At 50.1% G+C, this 22,119-nt stretch overlaps 1 long non-coding RNA gene across 2 annotated transcripts; it reads right to left on the bottom strand.

The window, feature by feature from the left end:
• Nucleotides 1-1,186: 1,186 nt before the first annotated feature.
• Nucleotides 1,187-15,006, bottom strand: LOC131901692 (uncharacterized). 2 transcript variants are annotated; one of them, XR_009376839.1, is made up of 5 exons: nucleotides 14,671-15,006; nucleotides 8,646-8,724; nucleotides 8,059-8,325; nucleotides 2,026-2,104; nucleotides 1,187-1,705 (listed from the first exon to the last, which is right to left on the bottom strand). It is a non-coding gene; the product is annotated as an uncharacterized LOC131901692 (long non-coding RNA). The 2 variants fall into 2 exon arrangements; XR_009376838.1 differs by lacking the exon at nucleotides 14,671-15,006 and having other exon boundaries at nucleotides 8,646-9,043.
• Between the last annotated feature and the right edge of the window lie 7,113 nt (nucleotides 15,007-22,119).

The raw sequence follows: 22,119 nt of genomic DNA, 5'->3' as shown, positions 1-22,119 counted from the left end.
AGAGAGGAGAGGGGATGGCAGGAGGAGATAAATGGATGACAGACATTTGGCCAAGGTGGCTAGCAACAAGGCCTGAGACCCTGAGCACCTCCCAGAGATGCAGGGCAGAGTTTGTGTGGTCTCCGGAAGTGAGCTGTGGATACTGCTAGGGAGGCTCAGACAAAAGCTAGGGGGTCCCGGGGTGGCCTTGTGCACCACCGTAAGGGCAGGCGGGCTGGCACGGAGGCAGGAAAAGTTCCACACAACCACCCCCATGCAGCCCAGGCTGCACAATGCCCTGCGGAGAGGTCCTCTCCTGCTCCCAGACATGGCGGCCACAGGACCCGGGAGGCTGTGCTTCCGTGAACCCCAAGCCAGCCACATGTTGCCCGCCCGGAGCCGGTCACCGAAATCCTGCTTCCTCCTCCAGCTCTCCTGGGTCATGGAGCGGGCCAGAGAACCGCTTTGGTCCTGGGGGACCCAGGCGGGAGCCCTTCCCTAGGCGGCAAGCCTCCATTTCCAGGGTAGCACAGGGACCTGCTGGCAGAATTGGCAAACTGAATCCGCGGGATGGCAGCAGGGCACCGAGAATGCCAAGGGCCAAGGGCGAAGGGTGCTCTCTCTCCGCCCTTCACAAAGCAAAAAAAAAAAAAAAAAAAAAAAAAGCCGAAGCTCCAAGATGGAGGACAATCATCTAGGCTAGGACTGGACAGACATGCCACTCTAGGGCTGCTGCTAGGGATTCAGTGGTGTGCACAAGGTGAGGGTGTGGTGTGTAGATGGGGGTAACAGACTTTAACTGGTTCCTCCATTGTAACCTCCATGCACTGCACTTCCCTGACACACTCGGCTTTGTGCCAGCCCCTGAAGGCCCTGCCTGAGGGTATGGTGGGGTGCAGGGAGAGAGGGCAGGTGGTGGAGGGTGTCATGGAGGGGGCCAAGTGGTGAGTGTGTGGATGTGGGGGCAGGCTCACTTGAGAGTCTGAGCCACACCCTAAGAAAGTCCTCCACAAACCACATCTGGACTATAGGGGAGGAGCCAAAGAAACATAATAATGGGGTTGGGATTCAGGGGCAGAGCATCTCCCCCTAGCTGCCAAACCAGGATATTCTAACAGCTGCATCCCTGCCCTAGCCCAGCCTTCACCCCAGACACACAGACACCCACAGACACACACACAGACACAGACACACACACACACACACACACACACACACACACACAGCAGCTTTCAGAGATCCAGTGGCTGTCTACATGACTCCACCCACCAGGGTGACCAGTACAGCTTCCAGCATGGCCTTGGGTCTGCTGACCCAAGCTTCCAGGTCAAGGTGGCCCGGCAAGAGGGGCCTCCAAGACTGTACCCGGTTCTTCTAAGGCAGTGGGATGGAAGGTGTTACACCAAGGGAGACGACCACCCAACTCAATGGGTCCCTAGACCCAGCTCGGGCTTCCCACCTTGCAGAAGGCCGCTCCAGGATGGACACAAGGCAAAAGGGCAGGCAGCTGTGTATGCTTGTAAGGGATGCGGAGTCAGCGGCCTTAGTCCCGTGTCCCAAATCCGATGGTCTAATACTAAGATGGGAGAAGAAGGACTTCCTTCCAAAACCTTGGCCTTGGTAGTGATGAGCGTTCAGATGGATGCTGCCCCACCTCATGCGAAGCAGGGACCATAAGGCCCGGGACATCCACAACCTTGCCTCAACAGGCAGGGCGTCCAGGTCCCTGAGGTGAAGACAAGAACACACCAAAAGAAGAAACATTGCACCCACCTGCCCTCTTGCCCTACCAAACCCTGGGCCCAGGCCCCCACCTTAACCGTCTCCTAGGCAGCACCAGGCAACCATTCTGACCTACGTCCACCTCTGTCACAATCCCTCTCCTCTGCACAGCCGTCCACCTCCCACCCCTAACCTCCCACCTCCCGACCCTACCCTACACCAAATACCAGGCACCACTCAGGAAACTTCTCTTTCCGTTCTCTAACTTCCCCAAGACCCTGTCAGGCATGGAACTCTCTGTTTCCTCTGTGGACACCCACCTACCTGTGGCAGGGCCTAGGAACACACAGGACTCGGCTCTCTCAAGAGATTCCAAGTGGACCGAGGACAGGTAACATAGAATCTGAGGGACAAGAAGCAATTCTCACTCTTAACACCAGGATGCCTACAGCACACACCCACCCTGTGTGTCCTTATGGATTTCCCTAAACATTCCAGGTGTCCTCACACAAATTTCTCTCCACGGGCCCAGACCCATGGAACAGAAAAAAGTGTCCACAGACAGAGTGGGTCTGCCCACCAGCCTGCATAAAAAAAAAAAAAAAAACACCAACAAACTAGAGAACACCCAACACCCCACAGGCAGATTCTCATTTGCTCTCGCCTTACTTTCTCTCTCTCTCATTTATCTATCCTCCTCTACCTCCACCTCCACCTCTATCTCTGTCTTTCTCTGTCCCTCACTCCTATGTACAGTCCCATCCCTGGGATCCAGGTTAGCTAGGCCATGTTCAGTAGGGAAATGCTTTTCACTCCTCAACAGGAAGCCTTCCTTCAATGAGCACTGAAAGTCTCCAGAGGCTCTCCTCCACACTGCAGACATCTTCCATAATGAAGCCTAGAAGAAAATCACTCTCCCTGCCACCTGGAGACAAGCCTGTCTATGCTCTTCCAAATCTCCCTCTCTACAAAGCTTCCTGGAGACTTTTGCTGTGGCTAAAAAGGGAGCTTCCTGGTGATGGGGGTGGGTGTGGAGGACCTGACTTCATGGACCTGCCTGTCAGGCCACTTTAAAGGACGGTACTGCCACCTTCCCAATGGTTCCTACACAATGCTCTTACCAACCACGCTCTGGCATGCCCCTGAGCCCTAATCCACACACACGAAGCACCACTCCAAACCTTGTACTCACCTGAGCTGGATCTGAAGGATGGAGCCCTAAAAGACTTCCCTACATGCAAACCTGTCCTTCCTCTACATCCCAGAGCTGACGACCATAACTCGTACATACTGTGCCTCTCAGGCACTGCTATGACTTCTCACAGTACTGGGCCACAATAATCCCAGGTATACACACACACACACACACACACACACACACACACACACACACACACACATACACAAAAGCGCTCCTGCATGCTTAGCAGTTGTAGGACTCCAGATAGTGCCCACTGTTAATTTCAGAGCCTTCTCTAAGTATTCTTCCTGCTGAGATGATGTCTGGACATGAGAATGCAGGACAAGGGGCTTTTGGACCTTTGATGGTGGGAGTTCTTCCTGGGTTTAATGCAAATGAAGCTAGGCAGGAGAAGACAGGACTATGTGTGTCCTGAATGACACAGAGGAGGCTTGTCAGGGGAAGCACGGGCTGTGAAACCTGGCCACTATGGTACCTAAGTCCTGCCTGGCCTCTTTGTGAGCACCCCTGTGCTGTGGATATCGCTATATGTAAATAAACTCTAATTGGCCAATACCCAGACAGGAAGTATAGGCAGGACTAACAAAGAAGAGAATTGAGGGAACAGGAAGGGAAGAGAGAGACTGCCTGGAGCCGCCGCCAGGACAAGGAAGATGTAAGGTACCAGTAAGCCATGAGCCATGTGGCAAAGTAAAGATTAATAGAAATGGGCTAAATATAAGAGTAAGAGCTAGACAATGACAGGCCTGAGCTAATGGCCAAGCAGTTTAAATAATATAAGAGTTTGTGTGTTTATTTTATAAGTGGGCTCTGGGACTGGCGGGACTTGGTGGCGGGAGCTGGAGAAAAATTCTCCAGCTACAAATGGCGCCCAAGGGCTCGAGTTTCCACCTTAAACCTGAGAATATTTAATAACCAATTCTAAACAGAGCCAAAACCAGGTTCCTGCTTCATGTCTCATATGGGCGGCTAGATGCCGCAAAATGCGGGTTTGAACTACTGGCGGGTTCCTGGCGTGTGCATTTGACCTGCAGTATGGCGGGAGTGAGACGTGTGCCAGGGGCACATTAGGCTGTATGGTAGATTTACTCTTTACTACTATATATTTAAAAAAAAAAGAGGTTTCTGGGCTACACACTACTTTGATAAAAAGCGTAGACCCACTATTTCTGAGAGTTACAGCTCCCAGAGCTGGCAGAAAACGGACCACCACCATGTTGGGAAACTGAAGTGGGTGGAGCCAACAGCCACAGCACCATTTCAGTATTACAGGGCTGCAGTTTATTTATATCAATAGGTTCACAATAAGACTGATTCAAATGGAATAGTTCACAATGTGTGTAAAATGTACGTAGGCTTAAAAGAGAAAAAAAGAAATATATACAGTTATATAAACAAATAGATAGTTTTTAAAAATAAAGTCTTTAAAGAAACATTAAAGGTAATAAGCCATGTAAAGAATGGCTATCACACAGAGAATCTGGATTATGTTGTCTTTGATATTTGTAACTGAAGAAAAACATTTGATTGTAAAAGCTGTTGAGGTATGCCAAAATGTAAATTTTAAAGGTACCTTGACTTCAAAATTTGGATATAAGGATATGTTGCTTTGGAAAAGAGTCTCTGCTTTTGTTTCCACAGAAAGCCAGAGACTATGGATTTGTTCCAGATTAAGATACATCAGGTTTGACCAGCCAAGACCCCCTGAAAGGTCTCCAATGACACCATGGCCCAGATGATTCAACATCCAGAATGGTTTCAAGTCAACTGGCTCAGATATACAGCCTCACGGACTACTCCATGATCCTAAAATTTTCTTTGTGTCTCCATAAGATACAGCGCCCCCCTCCAGCAGGAAGTAGTAAGAGAAGCTACGCCCAAATTCCCAAATGTACCAAGCTGGCTTTAGAGATGGAATTGGCTCATTCCCCCTCTAAACCCAGACATATTGCTCAAAAAAAAAAAATGGTTAAGAGATTCTTGTGTCCCAAATCAGAAGAGCCCTCTGGTGTGGGACAGAGAAAAACCAATATTTTTATTTAAATCAGGTTGATTATAAATACAATCTCTTTCTAAAACAAAAAGGGGGATAGTTTAGATATGATAGGATGAAAGGGTAGATTATTGAACCTACTTTTAAAGAGTAACAACTTGTTTAAAATGTTTTACATTGCTATAGATTTTAGTTTATTGATACAAATTTAAACTTAATTTTGTTATACTGTATATATATTTCTATTCTTGTTTGAGGTATTATGTTTATGTAACTCATTTAAAATTGTAATGGATAATTAAAAAATAGATTAATAGTTAGTCATCTATGATAATATTTGTAGCCATGTTAGTTAAGTCTTCTAGGTATACATAGATATATTTCAGATAGATAGGTAGTCTTCAAACACTTCAAAGACCTACAGAATATGGCATTTAAAATGTTTTAAAAATTTAGACTTTTTGGACAGTGAGACATGTCTGCTCCTGACAGCACCGATTTACTTCAGAGAGGAGGATGGGCATCGAAGACACTCCATACAGAGTTTATCTTCACCTTGACAAAAATAGCCATTTGGGCAAGAAACTGTTCTTGCCTGGACTGCTTGATCAACTGGACATGCAGGACCCATAGAAAGGTGACCACTGAACTTTGCTTGACAAAATGGTCCTTCAGGTTCCTGCTTTGCAGAGAAAACTGCCAGACATTCTACAAGACACAGAGAAAAGTAAATAAGAGACTCTAGGCCTGTGGGCTGAAGACAGATGCCCCAACTTTACAAGAAAACTTTGGATGACGGTCCAGGCTCAGCTGTCTCTGTCTACCCTGCAAGACTCCCAAAAGTTGCTTGCATCCTTCTCCCATTTCTCAGGCAGTATTATATCCTTCTGAGGTCTTTGATGTGGTTGAAGTCTAGATACTTACAATTTTCCTTAGTTATAATAAAAGATAAGTTAGATATAAAACCTTAAACTCACAAATATAAGATAGATAGGATCTCTTCTTTAATATTGTAACTGTAATTCTTGCTTGATAATTATTTTGTTATATGTAATTTTACTATGTTAAAGTTAAAACCTTCCTTTTTTAAAAAAAAAAGAAAAGGGGAAGTGCTGTGGATATCACTATATGTAAATAAACTCTAATTGGCCAATAGCCAGACAGGAAGTATAGGCGGGACTAACAAAGAAGAGAATTGAGGGAACAGGAAGGGAAGAGAGAGACTGCCTGGAGCCGCCGCCAGGACAAGGAAGATGTAAGGTACCAGTAAGCCATGAGCCATGTGGCAAAGTAAAGATTAATAGAAATGGGCTAAATATAAGAGTAAGAGCTAGACAATGACAGGCCTGAGCTAATGGCCAAGCAGTTTAAATAATATAAGAGTTTGTGTGTTTATTTTATAAGTGGGCTCTGGGACTGGCAGGACTTGGTGGCGGGAGCTGGAGAAAAATTCTCCAGCTACACCCCTGAGTCCAAACCCTGTTCTGGATGCTTCTACTGGAATTCACCTTGAGCCACCACACTGCCATACTGGGTACGAACAATCAGGTTGGATAGGATGATGATTGGGGAGTTGAGGGTTCCAGATCCCTTACAGGGATCTGGGGATGTGGCTCTGGAGCTGGAACCTTTTCTAACAGGTCCCAGTGCCTAAATTCAACCTGTAGCACAACTCAAGAGAAAATCCAGTTGTAAAAGAAACAAAAGGCAAGCCAGAGAGAAGTCCAGGCAGCCAGAGAGGAGAGGGGATGGCAGGAGGAGAAAAATGGATGACAGACATTTGGCCAAGGTGGCTAGCAACCAGGCCTGAGACCCTGAGCACCTCCCAGAGATGCAGGGCAGAGGTTGTGAGGTCTCCGGAAGTGAGCTGTGGATACTGCTAGGGAGGCTCAGACAAAAGCTAGGGGGTCCCGGGGTGGCCTTGTGCACCACCGTAAGGGCAGGAGGGCTGGCACGGAGGCAGGAAAAGTTCCACACAACCACCCCCATGCAGCCCAGGCTGCACAATCCCCTGCGGAGAGGTCCTCTCCTGCTCCCAGACATGGCAGCCACAGGACCCGGGAGGCTGTGCTTCTGTGAACCCCAAGCCAGCCACGTGTCGCCCGCCCGGAGCCGGTCATCTGGACCCTGCTTCCTCCTCCAGCTCTCCTGGGTCATGGAGCGGGCCAGAGAACCGCTTTGGTCCTGGGGGACCCAGGCGGGAGCCCTTCCCTAGGCGGCAAGCCTCCATTTCCAGGGTAGCACAGGGACCTGCTGGCGGAATTGGCAAACTGAATCCGCGGGATGGCAGCAGGGCACCGAGAATGCCAAGGGCCAAGGGCGAAGGGTGCTCTCTCTCCGCCCTTCACAAAGCAAAAAAAAAAAAAAAAAAAGCCAAAGCTCCAAGATGGAGGACAACCATCTAGGCTAGAACTGGACAGACACGCCACTCTAGGGCTGCTGCTAGGAATTCAGTGGTGTGCAGAAGGTGAGGGTGTGGTGTGTAGATGGGGGTAACAGACTTTAACTGGTTCCTCCATTGTAACCTCCATGCACTGCACTTCCCTGACACACTCGGCTTTGTGCCAGTCCCGAAGGCCCTGCCTGAGGGTATGGTGGGGTGCAGGGAGAGAGGGCAGGTGGTGGAGGGTTTCATGGAGGGGGCCAAGGGGGAGTGTGTGGATGTGTGGGCAGGCTCACTTGAGAGTCTGAGCCACACCCTAAGGAAGTCCTCCACAAACCACAGCTGGACTATAGGGGAGGAGCCAAAGAAACATAAAATGGGGTTGGGGTTCAGGGGCAGAGCATCGCCCCCTAGCTGCCAAAACAGGGTATTCTAACAGCTGCATCTCTGCCTTAGCCCAGCCTTCACCCCAGACACACAGACACACACACAGACACACACAGACACACACACACACACACACACACACACACACACACACACACAGCAGCTTTCAGAGATCCAGTGGCTGTCTACATGACTCCACCCACCAGGGTGACCAGTACAGCTTCCAGCATGGCCTTGGGTCTGCTGACCCAAGCTTCCAGGTCAAGGTGGCCCGGCAAGAGGGGCCTCCAAGACTGTACCCGGTTCTTCTAAGGCAGTGGGATGGAAGGTGTTACACCAAGGGAGACGACCACCCAACTCAATGGGTCCCTAGACCCAGCTCGGGCTTCCCACCTTGCAGAAGGCCGCTCCAGGATGGACACAAGGCAAAAGGGCAGGCAGCTGTGTATGCTTGTAAGGGATGCGGAGTCAGCGGCCTTAGTCCCGTGTCCCAAATCCGATGGTCTAATACTAAGATGGGAGAAGAAGGACTTCCTTCCAAAACCTTGGCCTTGGTAGTGATGAGCGTTCAGATGGATGCTGCCCCACCTCATGCGAAGCAGGGACCATAAGGCCCGGGACATCCACAACCTTGCCTCAACAGGCAGGGCGTCCAGGTCCCTGAGGTGAAGACAAGAACACACCAAAAGAAGAAACATTGCACCCACCTGCCCTCTTGCCCTACCAAACCCTGGGCCCAGGCCCCCACCTTAACCGTCTCCTAGGCAGCACCAGGCAACCATTCTGACCTACGTCCACCTCTGTCACAATCCCTCTCCTCTGCACAGCCCTCCACCTCCCACCCCTAACCTCCCACCTCCCGACCCTACCCTACACCAAATACCAGGCACCACTCAGGAAACTTCTCTTTCCGTTCTCTAACTTCCCCAAGACCCTGTCAGGCATGGAACTCTCTGTATCCTCTGTGGACACCCACCTACCTGTGGCAGGGCCTAGGAACACACAGGACTCGGCTCTCTCAAGAGATTCCAAGTGGACCGAGGACAGGTAACATAGAATCTGAGGGACAAGAAGCAATTCTCACTCTTAACACCAGGATGCCTACAGCACACACACACCCTGTGTGTCCTTATGGATTTCCCTAAACATTCCAGGTGTCCTCACACAAATTTCTCTCCACGGGCCCAGACCCATGGAACAGAAAAAAGTGTCCACAGACAGAGTGGGTCTGCCCACCAGCCTGCATAAAAAAAAAAAAACACCAACAAACTAGAGAACACCCAACACCCCACAGGCAGATTCTCATTTGCTCTCGCCTTACTTTCTCTCTCTCTCATTTATCTATCCTCCTCTACCTCCACCTCCACCTCTATCTCTGTCTTTCTCTGTCCCTCACTCCTATGTACAGTCCCATCCCTAGGATCCAGGTTAGCTAGGCCATGTTCAGTAGGGAAATGCTTTTCACTCCTCAACAGGAAGCCTTCCTTCAATGAGCACTGAAAGTCTCCAGAGGCTCTCCTCCACACTGCAGACATCTTCCATAATGAAGCCTAGAAGAAAATCACTCTCCCTGCCACCTGGAGACAAGCCTGTCTATGCTCTTCCAAATCTCCCTCTCTACAAAGCTTCCTGGAGACTTTTGCTGTGGCTAAAAAGGGAGCTTCCTGGTGATGGGGGTGGGTGTGGAGGACCTGACTTCATGGACCTGCCTGTCAGGCCACTTTAAAGGACGGTACTGCCACCTTCCCAATGGTTCCTACACAATGCTCTTACCAACCACGCTCTGGCATGCCCCTGAGCCCTAATCCACACACACGAAGCACCACTCCAAACCTTGTACTCACCTGAGCTGGATCTGAAGGATGGAGCCCTAAAAGGCTTCCCTACATGTAAACCTGTCCTTCCTCTACATCCCAGAGCTGACGACCATAACTCGTACATACTGTGCCTCTCAGGCACTGCTATGACTTCTCACAGTACTGGGCCACAATAATCCCAGGTATACACACACACACACACACACACACACACACACACACACACACACACATACACAAAAGCGCTCCTGCATGCTTAGCAGTTGTAGGACTCCAGATAGTGCCCACTGTTAATTTCAGAGCCTTCTCTAAGTATTCTTCCTGCTGAGATGATGTCTGGACATGAGAATGCAGGACAAGGGGCTTTTGGACCTTTGATGGTGGGAGTTCTTCCTGGGTTTAATGCAAATGAAGCTAGGCAGGAGAAGACAGGACTATGTGTGTCCTGAATGACACAGAGGAGGCTTGTCAGGGGAAGCACGGGCTGTGAAACCTGGCCACTATGGTACCTAAGTCCTGCCTGGCCTCTTTGTGAGCACCCCTGTGCTGTGGATATTGCTATATGTAAATAAACTCTAATTGGCCAATAGCCAGACAGGAAGTATAGGCGGGACTAACAAAGAAGAGAATTGAGGGAACAGGAAGGGAAGAGAGAGACTGCCTGGAGCCGCCGCCAGGACAAGGAAGATGTAAGGTACCAGTAAGCCATGAGCCATGTGGCAAAGTAAAGATTAATAGAAATGGGCTAAATATAAGAGTAAGAGCTAGACAATGACAGGCCTGAGCTAATGGCCAAGCAGTTTAAATAATATAAGAGTTTGTGTGTTTATTTTATAAGTGGGCTCTGGGACTGGCAGGACTTGGTGGCGGGAGCTGGAGAAAAATTCTCCAGCTACAAATGGCGCCCAAGGGCTCGAGTTTCTACCTTAAACCTGAGAATATTTAATAACCAATTCTAAACAGAGCCAAAACCAGGTTCCTGCTTCATGTCTCATATGGGCGGCTAGATGCCGCAAAATGCGGGTTTGAACTACTGGCGGGTTCCTGGCGTGTGCATTTGACCTGCAGTATGGCGGGAGTGAGACGTGTGCCAGGGGCACATTAGGCTGTATGGTAGATTTACTCTTTACTACTATATATTTAAAAAAAAAAGAGGTTTCTGGGCTACACACTACTTTGATAAAAAGCGTAGACCCACTATTTCTGAGAGTTACAGCTCCCAGAGCTGGCAGAAAACGGACCACCACCATGTTGGGAAACTGAAGTGGGCGGAGCCAACAGCCACAGCACCATTTCAGTATTACAGGGCTGCAGTTTATTTATATCAATAGGTTCACAATAAGACTGATTCAAATGGAATAGTTCACAATGTGTGTAAAATGTACGTAGGCTTAAAAGAGAAAAAAAGAAATATATACAGTTATATAAACAAATAGATAGTTTTTAAAAATAAAGTCTTTAAAGAAACATTAAAGGTAATAAGCCATGTAAAGAATGGCTATCACACAGAGAATCTGGATTATGTTGTCTTTGATATTTGTAACTGAAGAAAAACATTTGATTGTAAAAGCTGTTGAGGTATGCCAAAATGTAAATTTTAAAGGTACCTTGACTTCAAAATTTGGATATAAGGATATGTTGCTTTGGAAAAGAGTCTCTGCTTTTGTTTCCACAGAAAGCCAGAGACTATGGATTTGTTCCAGATTAAGATACATCAGGTTTGACCAGCCAAGACCCCCTGAAAGGTCTCCAATGACACCATGGCCCAGATGATTCAACATCCAGAATGGTTTCAAGTCAACTGGCTCAGATATACAGCCTCACGGACTACTCCATGATCCTAAAATTTTCTTTGTGTCTCCATAAGATACAGCGCCCCCCTCCAGCAGGAAGTAGTAAGAGAAGCTACGCCCAAATTCCCAAATGTACCAAGCTGGCTTTAGAGATGGAATTGGCTCATTCCCCCTCTAAACCCAGACATATTGCTCAAAAAAAAAAATGGTTAAGAGATTCTTGTGTCCCAAATCAGAAGAGCCCTCTGGTGTGGGACAGAGAAAAACCAATATTTTTATTTAAATCAGGTTGATTATAAATACAATCTCTTTCTAAAACAAAAAGGGGGATAGTTTAGATATGATAGGATGAAAGGGTAGATTATTGAACCTACTTTTAAAGAGTAACAACTTGTTTAAAATGTTTTACATTGCTATAGATTTTAGTTTATTGATACAAATTTAAACTTAATTTTGTTATACTGTATATATATTTCTATTCTTGTTTGAGGTATTATGTTTATGTAACTCATTTAAAATTGTAATGGATAATTAAAAAATAGATTAATAGTTAGTCATCTATGATAATATTTGTAGCCATGTTAGTTAAGTCTTCTAGGTATACATAGATATATTTCAGATAGATAGGTAGTCTTCAAACACTTCAAAGACCTACAGAATATGGCATTTAAAATGTTTTAAAAATTTAGACTTTTTGGACAGTGAGACATGTCTGCTCCTGACAGCACCGATTTACTTCAGAGAGGAGGATGGGCATCGAAGACACTCCATACAGAGTTTATCTTCACCTTGACAAAAATAGCCATTTGGGCAAGAAACTGTTCTTGCCTGGACTGCTTGATCAACTGGACATGCAGGACCCATAGAAAGGTGACCACTGAACTTTGCTTGACAAAATGGTCCTTCAGGTTCCTGCTTTGCAGAGAAAACTGCCAGACATTCTACAAGACACAGAGAAAAGTAAATAAGAGACTCTAGGCCTGTGGGCTGAAGACAGATGCCCCAACTTTACAAGAAAACTTTGGATGACGGTCCAGGCTCAGCTGTCTCTGTCTACCCTGCAAGACTCCCAAAAGTTGCTTGCATCCTTCTCCCATTTCTCAGGCAGTATTATATCCTTCTGAGGTCTTTGATGTGGTTGAAGTCTAGATACTTACAATTTTCCTTAGTTATAATAAAAGATAAGTTAGATATAAAACCTTAAACTCACAAATATAAAATAGATAGGATCTCTTCTTTAATATTGTAACTGTAATTCTTGCTTGATAATTATTTTGTTATATGTAATTTTACTATGTTAAAGTTAAAACCTTCCTTTTTTAAAAAAAAAAGAAAAGGGGAAGTGCTGTGGATATCGCTATATGTAAATAAACTCTAATTGGCCAATAGCCAGACAGGAAGTATAGGCGGCACTAACAAAGAAGAGAATTGAGGGAACAGGAAGGGAAGAGAGAGACTGCCTGGAGCCGCCGCCAGGACAAGGAAGATGTAAGGTACCAGTAAGCCATGAGCCATGTGGCAAAGTAAAGATTAATAGAAATGGGCTAAATATAAGAGTAAGAGCTAGACAGTGACAGGCCTGAGCTAATGGCCAAGCAGTTTAAATAATATAAGAGTTTGTGTGTTTATTTTATAAGTGGGCTCTGGGACTGGCGGGACTTGGTGGCGGGAGCTGGAGAAAAATTCTCCAGCTACACCCCTGAGTCCAAACCCTGTTCTGGATGCTTCTACTGGAATTCACCTTGAGCCACCACACTGCCATACTGGGTACGAACAATCAGGTTGGATAGGATGATGATTGGGGAGTTGAGGGTTCCAGATCCCTTACAGGGATCTGGGGATGTGGCTCTGGAGCTGGAACCTTTTCTAACAGGTCCCAGTGCCTAAATTCAACCTGTAGCACAACTCAAGAGAAAATCCAGTTGTAAAAGAAACAAAAGGCAAGCCAGAGAGAAGTCCAGGCAGCCAGAGAGGACAGGGGATGGCAGGAGGAGAAAAATGGATGACAGACATTTGGCCAAGGTGGCTAGCAACCAGGCCTGAGACCCTGAGCACCTCCCAGAGATGCAGGGTAGAGTTTGTGTGGTCTCCGGAAGTGAGCTGTGGATACTGCTAGGGAGGCTCAGACATAAGCTAGGGGGTCCCGGGGTGGCCTTGTGCACCACCGTAAGGGCAGGCGGGCTGGCACGGAGGCAGGAAAAGTTCCACACAACCACCCCCATGCAGCCCAGGCTGCACAATGCCCTGCGGAGAGGTCCTCTCCTGCTCCCAGACATGGCAGCCACAGAACCCGGGAGGCTGTGCTTCCGTGAACCCCAAGCCAGCCACGTGTCGCCCGCCCGGAGCTGGTCATCTGGACCCTGCTTCCTCCTCCAGCTCTCCTGGGTCATGGAGCGGGCCAGAGAACCGCTTTGGTCCTGGGGGACCCAGGCTGGAGCCCTTCCCTAGGCGGCACGCCTCCATTTCCAGGGTAGCACAGGGACCTGCTGGCGGAATTGGCAAACTGAATCCGCGGGATGGCAGCAGGGCACCGAGAATGCCAAGGGCCAAGGGCGAAGGGTGCTCTCCGCCCTTCACAAAGCAAAAAAAAAAAAAAAAAAAAAAAAGCCAAAGCTCCAAGATGGAGGACAACCATCTAGGCTAGGACTGGACAGACATGCCACTCTAGGGCTGCTGCTAGGGATTCAGTGGTGTGCAGAAGGTGAGGGTGTGGTGTGTAGATGGTGGTAACAGACTTTAACTGGTTCCTCCATTGTAACCTCCATGCACTGCACTTCCCTGACACTCTCGGCTTTGTGCCAGCCCCTGAAGGCCCTGCCTGAGGGTATGGTGGGGTGCAGGGAGAGAGGACAGGTGGTGGAGGGTGTCATGGAGGGGGCCAAGTGGTGAGTGTGTGGATGTGGGGGCAGGCTCACTTGAGAGTCTGAGCCACACCCTAAGGAAGTCCTCCACAAACCACAGCTGGACTATAGGGGAGGAGCCAAAGAAACATAAAATGGGGTTGGGGTTCAGGGGCAGAGCATCGCCCCCTAGCTGCCAAACTAGGGTATTCTAACAGCTGCATCCCTGCCCTAGCCCAGCCTTCACCCCAGACACACAGACACACACACAGACACACACAGACACACACACACACACACACACACACACACACACACACAGCAGCTTTCAGAGATCCAGTGGCTGTCTACATGACTCCACCCACCAGGGTGACCAGTACAGCTTCCAGCATGGCCTTGGGTCTGCTGACCCAAGCTTCCAGGTCAAGGTGGCCCGGCAAGAGGGGCCTACAAGGCTGTATCCGGTTCTGCTATGGCAGTGGGATGGAAGGTGTTACACCAAGGGAGATGACCACCCAACTCAATGGGTCCCTAGACCCAGCTCGGGCTTCCCACCTTGCAGAAGGCCGCTCCAGGATGGACACAAGGCAAAAGGGCAGGCAGCTGTGTATGCTTGTAAGGGATGCGGAGTCAGCGGCCTTAGTCCCGTGTCCCAAATCCGATGGTCTAATACTAAGATGGGAGAAGAAGGACTTCCTTCCAAAACCTTGGCCTTGGTAGTGATGAGCGTTCAGATGGATGCTGCCCCACCTCATGCGAAGCAGGGACCATAAGGCCCGGGACATCCACAACCTTGCCTCAAGAGGCAGGGCGTCCAGGTCCCTGAGGTGAAGACAAGAACACATCAAAAGAAGAAACATTGCACCCACCTGCCCTCTTGCCCTACCAAACCCTGGGCCCAGGCCCCCACCTTAACCGTCTCCTAGGCAGCACCAGGCAACCATTCTGACCTACGTCCACCTCTGTCACAATCCCTCTCCTCTGCACAGCCGTCCACCTCCCACCCCTAACCTCCCACCTCCCGACCCTACCCTACACCAAATACCAGGCACCATTCAGGAAACTTCTCTTTCTGTTCTCTAACATCCCCAAAAACTGTAAGGCAAGGAAATCTCTGTATCCTCTGTGGACACCCACCTACCTGTGGCAGGACCTAGGTACACACACGACTCAGCTCTCTTAAGAGATTCAAGTGGACCGAGGACAGGCAACATAGAAGCTGAGGGACAAGAAGCAATTCTCACTCTTAACACCAGGATGCCTGCAGCACACACCCACGCTGTCTGTCCTTATGGATTTCCCACAACATTCCAGGTGTCCTCACACAAAATTCCCTCCAGGGGCCCAGACCCATGGAACAGAAAAATGTGTCCATAGACAGAGTGGGTCTGCCCACCAGCCTGCATGAAAATAACACCAACAATCACGAAAACACCCAACACCCCACAGGCAGATTCTCATTTGCTCTCCCACCCTCTCTCTTGCTGTCACCCCCCTCTCTCATTTATCTATCCTCCTCCACCTTCACCTCCACCTCTATATCTGTCTCCCTCTATCCCTCACTCCTATGTACAGTCCCATTCCTGCTATCCAGGGTAGCTAGGCCATGTTCAGCTGTTGGGAGTGGAGGCCCTGAATTCCTAGACCTTCCTGGCAGGCCACTCCAAACGACAGTCCTGCCACCTTTCTGATGGTTCCTACACAATGCTCTCATCCACGATTCCCTGGCACCCCCCTGAGCCCCAAACTACACACAGGATGCACCACTTCAAACCTTGTGCTCACCTGAGCTGTAGGTGAAGGATGGAGCCCTAAAAGACTTCCCCTACATGCAAACCGGTCCTTCCCCTACGTCCCAAAGCTGACCACCACAACTCTTACATACTGAGCCTCTCAGGCACTGCTATGTCTTCTCTCAGGACTAGGCCACAATAATCCCAGGTATACATACACACACACACACACACACACACACACACAAACACACAAACAAACACACACACACACACAGACACACACACACACACACAAACACACACACACAAAAGCGCTCCTGCATGCTTAGCAGTTGTAGGACTCCAGATAGTGCCCTCTGTTAATTTCAGAGCCTTCTCTAAGTATTCTTCCTGCTGAGATGATGTCTGGACATGTGAGTTCAGGACAAGAGGTTTTCGACATTCACTCTGGGGGTTCTCCCCAGGTATAAGATAAGTCCAGCTAGGCAGGAGAAGACAGGACTATGTGTGTCCTGCATGAAACAGAGGAGGCTTGTCAGGGGAGGCAGGGGCCATAAAACCTGGCCACTATGTTACCTAAAGTCCTGCCTGGCCTCTTTGTGAGCACCCCTGAGTCCAAACCCTGTTCTGGATGCTTCTACTGGAATTCACCTTGAGCCACCACACAGCCATACTTGGTACGAACAATCAGGTTGGATAGGATGATGATGTGGGGTTGAGGGGTCCAGACCCCTTACAGGGATCTGGGGATGTGGCTCTGGAGCTGGAACCTTTTCTAACAGGTCCCAGTCCCTGAATTCCACCTGTAGCACGGCTCATCAGAGAAAAGCCAGTTGTAAAAGAAACAAAATGCAAGCCAGAGAGAAGGCCTGGCAGCCAGAGAGGAGAGGGGATGTAAAGAAGGGAGTTAAATGGATGACAGACATTTAGGCACAGGGGCTAGCAACTAGGCCTGAGACCCTGAGCACCTCCCAGAGATGCAGGGCAGAGTTTGTGTGGTCTCCGGAAGTGAGCTGTGGATACTGCTAAGGAGGCTCAGACAAAAGCTAGGGGGTCCCGGGGTGGCCTTGTGCACCACGGTACGGGTAGGCGAGCTGGCATGCAGGCAGGAAAAGTTCCACACAACCACCCCAATGCAGCCCAGGCCGCACAATCCCCTGTGGAGAGGTCCTTTCCTGCTCCCAGACATGGCTGGTCACCTGGACCCTGCTTCCTCCTCCAGCTGTCCTGGGTCACAGAGCAGGCAAGAGAACCTCTTTGGTCCTAGGGGACCCAGGCGGGAGCCCTTCCATAGCCAGACCGCCTCCATTTCCAGGGAAGCTCAGGGACTTGCTGGCGGAATCGGCAAACTGAAAATTCGTGATGGCAGCAGTGCACCGAGAATGCCAAGGACCAAGAGCGAAGGGTGCTCTCCCTCTGCCCTACGGAAAGCAAATAAAAGCCAAAGCTCCAAGATGGAAGCCATTTATCTAGGCTAGGACTGTCCAGACATTGTGCTCTAGGGCTGCTGCTAGGGATCCGAGGGTGTGCAGAATGTGAGGGTGTGGTGTGTAGATGGGGATCACAGACCTTAACTGGTTCCTCCATTTTAACCTTTAAGCACTGCACTTTCCCTGACATTCTTGGCTTTGTGCGAGCCCCTAAAGACCCTGCCTGTGGGTATGGTGGGGTGTGGGGAGAAGGGACTGTTGGTGCAGGTTGTCATGGAGGGGGCCAAGGGGAGAGTGTGTGGATGTGGGAGCAGGCGCATTTGAGAGCCTGAGCCAGACCCTAAGGGAGTCCTCCACAAACCACATCTGGATTCTAGGGGAGGAGCCTCACAAACATACTCATGGGGTTGGGGTTCAGGATCGTAGCCCCCTAGCAGCCAAACCAAGGTATTCTCACAGCTGCACCTCTGCCCTTTTCCAGCCATCACCCAAGAAACACACACACACACACACACACACACACACACACACACACAAACACACACACACACATACACACACACACAGCTGCTTTTAGAAATTCAGCAGCTGTCTACATGACTCCACCCACCAGAGTGACCCTTACAACTCCTTGGGTCTACTGACCCAAGCTTCCAGGTCAAGGGTCCAGCAAAAAAGGGGCATCCTAGGCTGACCCCGGACTTGCTAGAGCAGTGGGGTGGTGGTGTCCCAGAACCAAGAGCACACGGGAAATTGTGTCACCAGGGGAGACTACCGCCCAACTCAATGGGACCCTAGGCCCAGCACCAGGTTCCCACCTGGCAGAAAGCCACTCCCGGATGGACACAAGGGAAAAGGGCAGGCAGCTGTGTACACTGGTCAGGGATCCAGGGTGGCGGGCCTGAGCTTCGTGTCCCATGGTCCGATGGTCTAATATTGAGATAGGAGAGGAGAAGGGCTTCCTTCCAAAACCTTGGCCTCCAAGGTGAAGTGCATGCAGGTGGATGCTGCCCCACATCACCAGGAGCAGGGACCACTGGAGGTCGGGGACATCCACAACCTCGCTTCAACAGGCAGGCCAGCCAGGGCCCTGAGGTGGAGACAAGGATACAGCAAAAGAAGAAACATTACACCCACCTGCCCTCTTGCCTACCAAACCCTGGGCTAAGGCCCCCACCTTAACTGTCTCCTGGGCAGCACCAGGCAACCATTCTGACCTATCTCCACCTCTGTCACAATCTCTCTCCTCTGCACAGCCCTCCACCTCCCACCCCTAACCTCCCACCTCCCGACCCTACCCTACACCAACTACCAGGCACCACTCAGGAAACTTCTCTTTCCGTTCTCTAACTTCCTCAAGACCCTGTCAGGCATGGAACTCTCTGTATCCTCTGTGGACACCCACCTACCTGTGGCAGGGCCTAGGCACACACAGGATTCAGCTCTCTCAAGAGATTCAACGGACCAAGGACAGGCAACATAAAAGCTGAGGGACAAGAAGCAATTCTCATTCTTAACACCAGGATACCTGCAGCACCCACCCACCCTGTCTGTCCTTATGGATTTCCCTAAACATTCCAGGTGTCATCAACAAAATTCCCTCCAGGGGCCCAGACCCATGGAACAGAAAAAAGTGTTCATAGACAGAGTGGGTCTGCCCACCAGCCTGCATGAAAAAAAAACACCAACAATCACGAAAACACCCAACATCTCACAGGCAGATTCTCATTTGCTCTTGCCTTACTTTCCTTCTCTCATTTATCTATCCTCCTCTACCTCCAACTCCACCTCTATCTCTGTCTTTCTCTGTCCCTCTCTTATGTACAGTCCCATCCCTGGTATCCAGGGTAGCTAGGCCATGGTCAGTTGGGAAATGCTTTGCACTCCCAACAGGAAGTCTTCCTTCAATGAGCAGTGGAAGTCTCCAGAGGTCCTCCTCCAAACTGCTGACATCTTCCATGATGGAGCCTAGAAGAAAATCACTCTCCCTGCCACCTGGAGACAAGCCTGTCTGTGCTCTTCCAAATCTCCCTCTCCACAAAACCTCCTGGAGACATTTGATGAGGCTAAAAAGGGAGCTTCATAGTGCTGGGGGTGGAGGCCCTGACTTCCTAGACCTGCCTGGCAGGCCACTCTAAAGGATGGTCCTGTCACCTTTCCGATGGTTCCTACACAATGCTCTCATCCACCATTCCCTGGCACGTCCATGAGACCCAAACCACAGACATGATGCACCAGTCTAAACCTTGTGCTCACCTGAGCTGGAGCTGAAGGATGGAACCCTAAAAGGCTTCCCTACATGCCAACCTGTCCTTCACATTCAACCCTGGCCTGACTGTCATAACTCTTAAATACTGTGCCTGTCAGGCACTGCTTATGGATGCTCACAGGATTAGGCCACAACAAACTCAGGCACACACAAACAACCAATACACACACACACACACACACACACACACACACACACACACACACACAGAGCAGTTCTAGGACTGAAGATAGTGTCCTCTGTTAAATTCAGAACCTTCTTTAAGTGTTCTTCCTGCTGAGATAATGTCTGGACAGGGCAGTGTAGGACAAGTGGCTTTGTTAACTTTATCCTGGGAGTTCTCCCTGGGTTTAAGGCAAAGGGAGCTAGGCAGGAGAACACAGGAAAGAGTATTTGGACTGCATGTGTCTTGCATCCCAGAAGGGAGGCTTGTCAGGGGAGGTAGGGCCTATGAAACCTGGCCTCCATGGCACCTAAGTCCTGCGTGGCCTGTTTGTGAGCACCCCTGAGTCCAAAGCCTGTTCTGGATGCTTCTACTGGGATTCACCTTGAGCCACTACAGTGCCTTACTGGGTAAACACAACCAGCTTCCATAGGATGATAATGGGGCGGCGGGAGCTTTCAGACCCCTTGTAGGGTTCTGAGGATGTGACTTTGGAGCAGGAACATTTTGTGACAGGTCCCAGTCCCTGAATTCCACCTGTGGCACAGCTCAAGTGGAAAGCTATTTGTAAAAGGAACAAAAGGGAAGCCAGAGAGAAGGCCTGGCAGTCAGAGAGGAGAGGGGATGGCAGGAGAAGTTAAATGGATGACAGACATTTGGCCAAGGTGGCTAGCAACCAGGCCTGAGACCCTGAGCACCTCCCAGAGATGCAGGGCAGAGTTTGTGTGGTCTCCGGAAGTGAGCTGTGGGTACTGCTAGGGAGGCTCAGACAAAAGCTAGGGGGTCCTGGGGTGGCCTTGTGCACCACGGTAAGGGCAGGTGGGCCAGCACAGAGTAGGAAATTTTCCAACAAGGACCCCCATGCAGCCCAGGCTGCACAATCCCTTGTGGAGAGGTCCTTTCCTGCTGCCAGACATGGCGGCCATAGGACCCGGGAGGCTGTGCTTCCATGACCTGCAAGCCAAGCCTCGTAGTGCTCGCCCGGAGCTGGTCACCTGGACCCTGCTTCCTCTTCCAGCTCACCTGGGTCATGGAGCTGACAAGAGAACCGCTTTGGTCCTGGGTACCCAGATCAGAGCCCTTCCCTAAGCCGCTGGCCTCCATTTCCGGGGAAGCACAGGGACTTGCTGATGGAATCAGCAAACTGAATCCGCGTGATGGCAGCAGTGCACCGAGAATGCCAAGGGCCAAGGCAGAAGGGTTCTCTCCCTCTGCTCTTTGCAAAGCAAAAAAAAATAAAATTAAAAAAAATAAAACAAAACAAAAAAAAAAACAAAAAACAAAGCTGGGCTACAAAGCTCCAAGATGGAGGCCAACCATCTAGGCTAGGACTGGCCAGACATGGGGCTATAGGGAGGCTGCTAGGGATCCGAGGGTGTTCAGGGGGTAAGGGTGTGGTGTGTAGAATGAGGTCACAGACCTTAACTGGTTCCTCCATTGGTTCCTCCATGCACTGCACTGCCCTGAGACACTGGGCTTTGTTCCACCCCCTGAAGACCCTGCCTGAGGGTATGGTGGGGTGAGGGGAGAGGGAGCCGGTGGTGGAGGGTGTCATGGAAGGGGCCAAGCGGGGTGTGTGTGGATGTGGGAGCAGGCACACTTGAGAGATTGCCCCAGACCCTAAGGGAGTCCTCCACAAACCACATCTGGATTCTAGGGGAGGAGCCTCAGAAACATATTCATGGGGTTGGGGACCAGGGGCTCAGCCTCGCCCCCTAGCTGCCAAGCCAAGGTATTCTCACAGCTGCATTTCTGTCCTTGACTGTTCTCACCCCAAACACACACACACACACACACACACACACACACAAAGACACAGACACAAACACACACAGACACACAGACACACAGACACACAGACACACACACACACACACACACACACACACACAAAGCAGCTTTCAGAGTTCCAGCAGTTTTCTACATGACTCCACCCACCAGGGTGACCAGTACAGCTGCCAGGATGGCCTTGGGTCTTCTGGCCCACCCTTCCAGGTCAAGCCGGCCACCCAAATAGGGGCCTCCCAGGCTGACTCTGGTCCTGCTAGGGCAGTGCCTTGGCGTTGACCCAGAACCCTGATCACACGGGAAGATTTCAAACCAAGTGAGACAACCACCCAACTCCATGAGACGCTAGGTCCAGCACGGAAGTCCCACCTGGCAGAAGGCCGCTCCCGGATGGACACAAGGCAAAAGGGCAGGCAGCTGTGTGCACTGGTCAAGACTCCAGGGACGGGGGCCTGAGTCCCTTGTCCCATGCTCCGATGGTCTGATATTGAGATACGAGAGAAGAAGGGATTCCTTACAAAACCTTGGCCTCCATGGTGAAGTGAATTCAGGTGGATGCTGCCCCATATCACCAGAAGCAGGGACCACTGGGGGCCCGGGACTTCCACAACCTCGCCT

This window comes from Peromyscus eremicus, unplaced genomic scaffold (genome assembly GCF_949786415.1).
Source record: "Peromyscus eremicus unplaced genomic scaffold, PerEre_H2_v1 PerEre#2#unplaced_219, whole genome shotgun sequence".
NCBI classification, from domain to species: domain Eukaryota; kingdom Metazoa; phylum Chordata; class Mammalia; order Rodentia; family Cricetidae; genus Peromyscus; species Peromyscus eremicus.
This window is presented reverse-complemented; position numbering and strand designations above follow the sequence as displayed.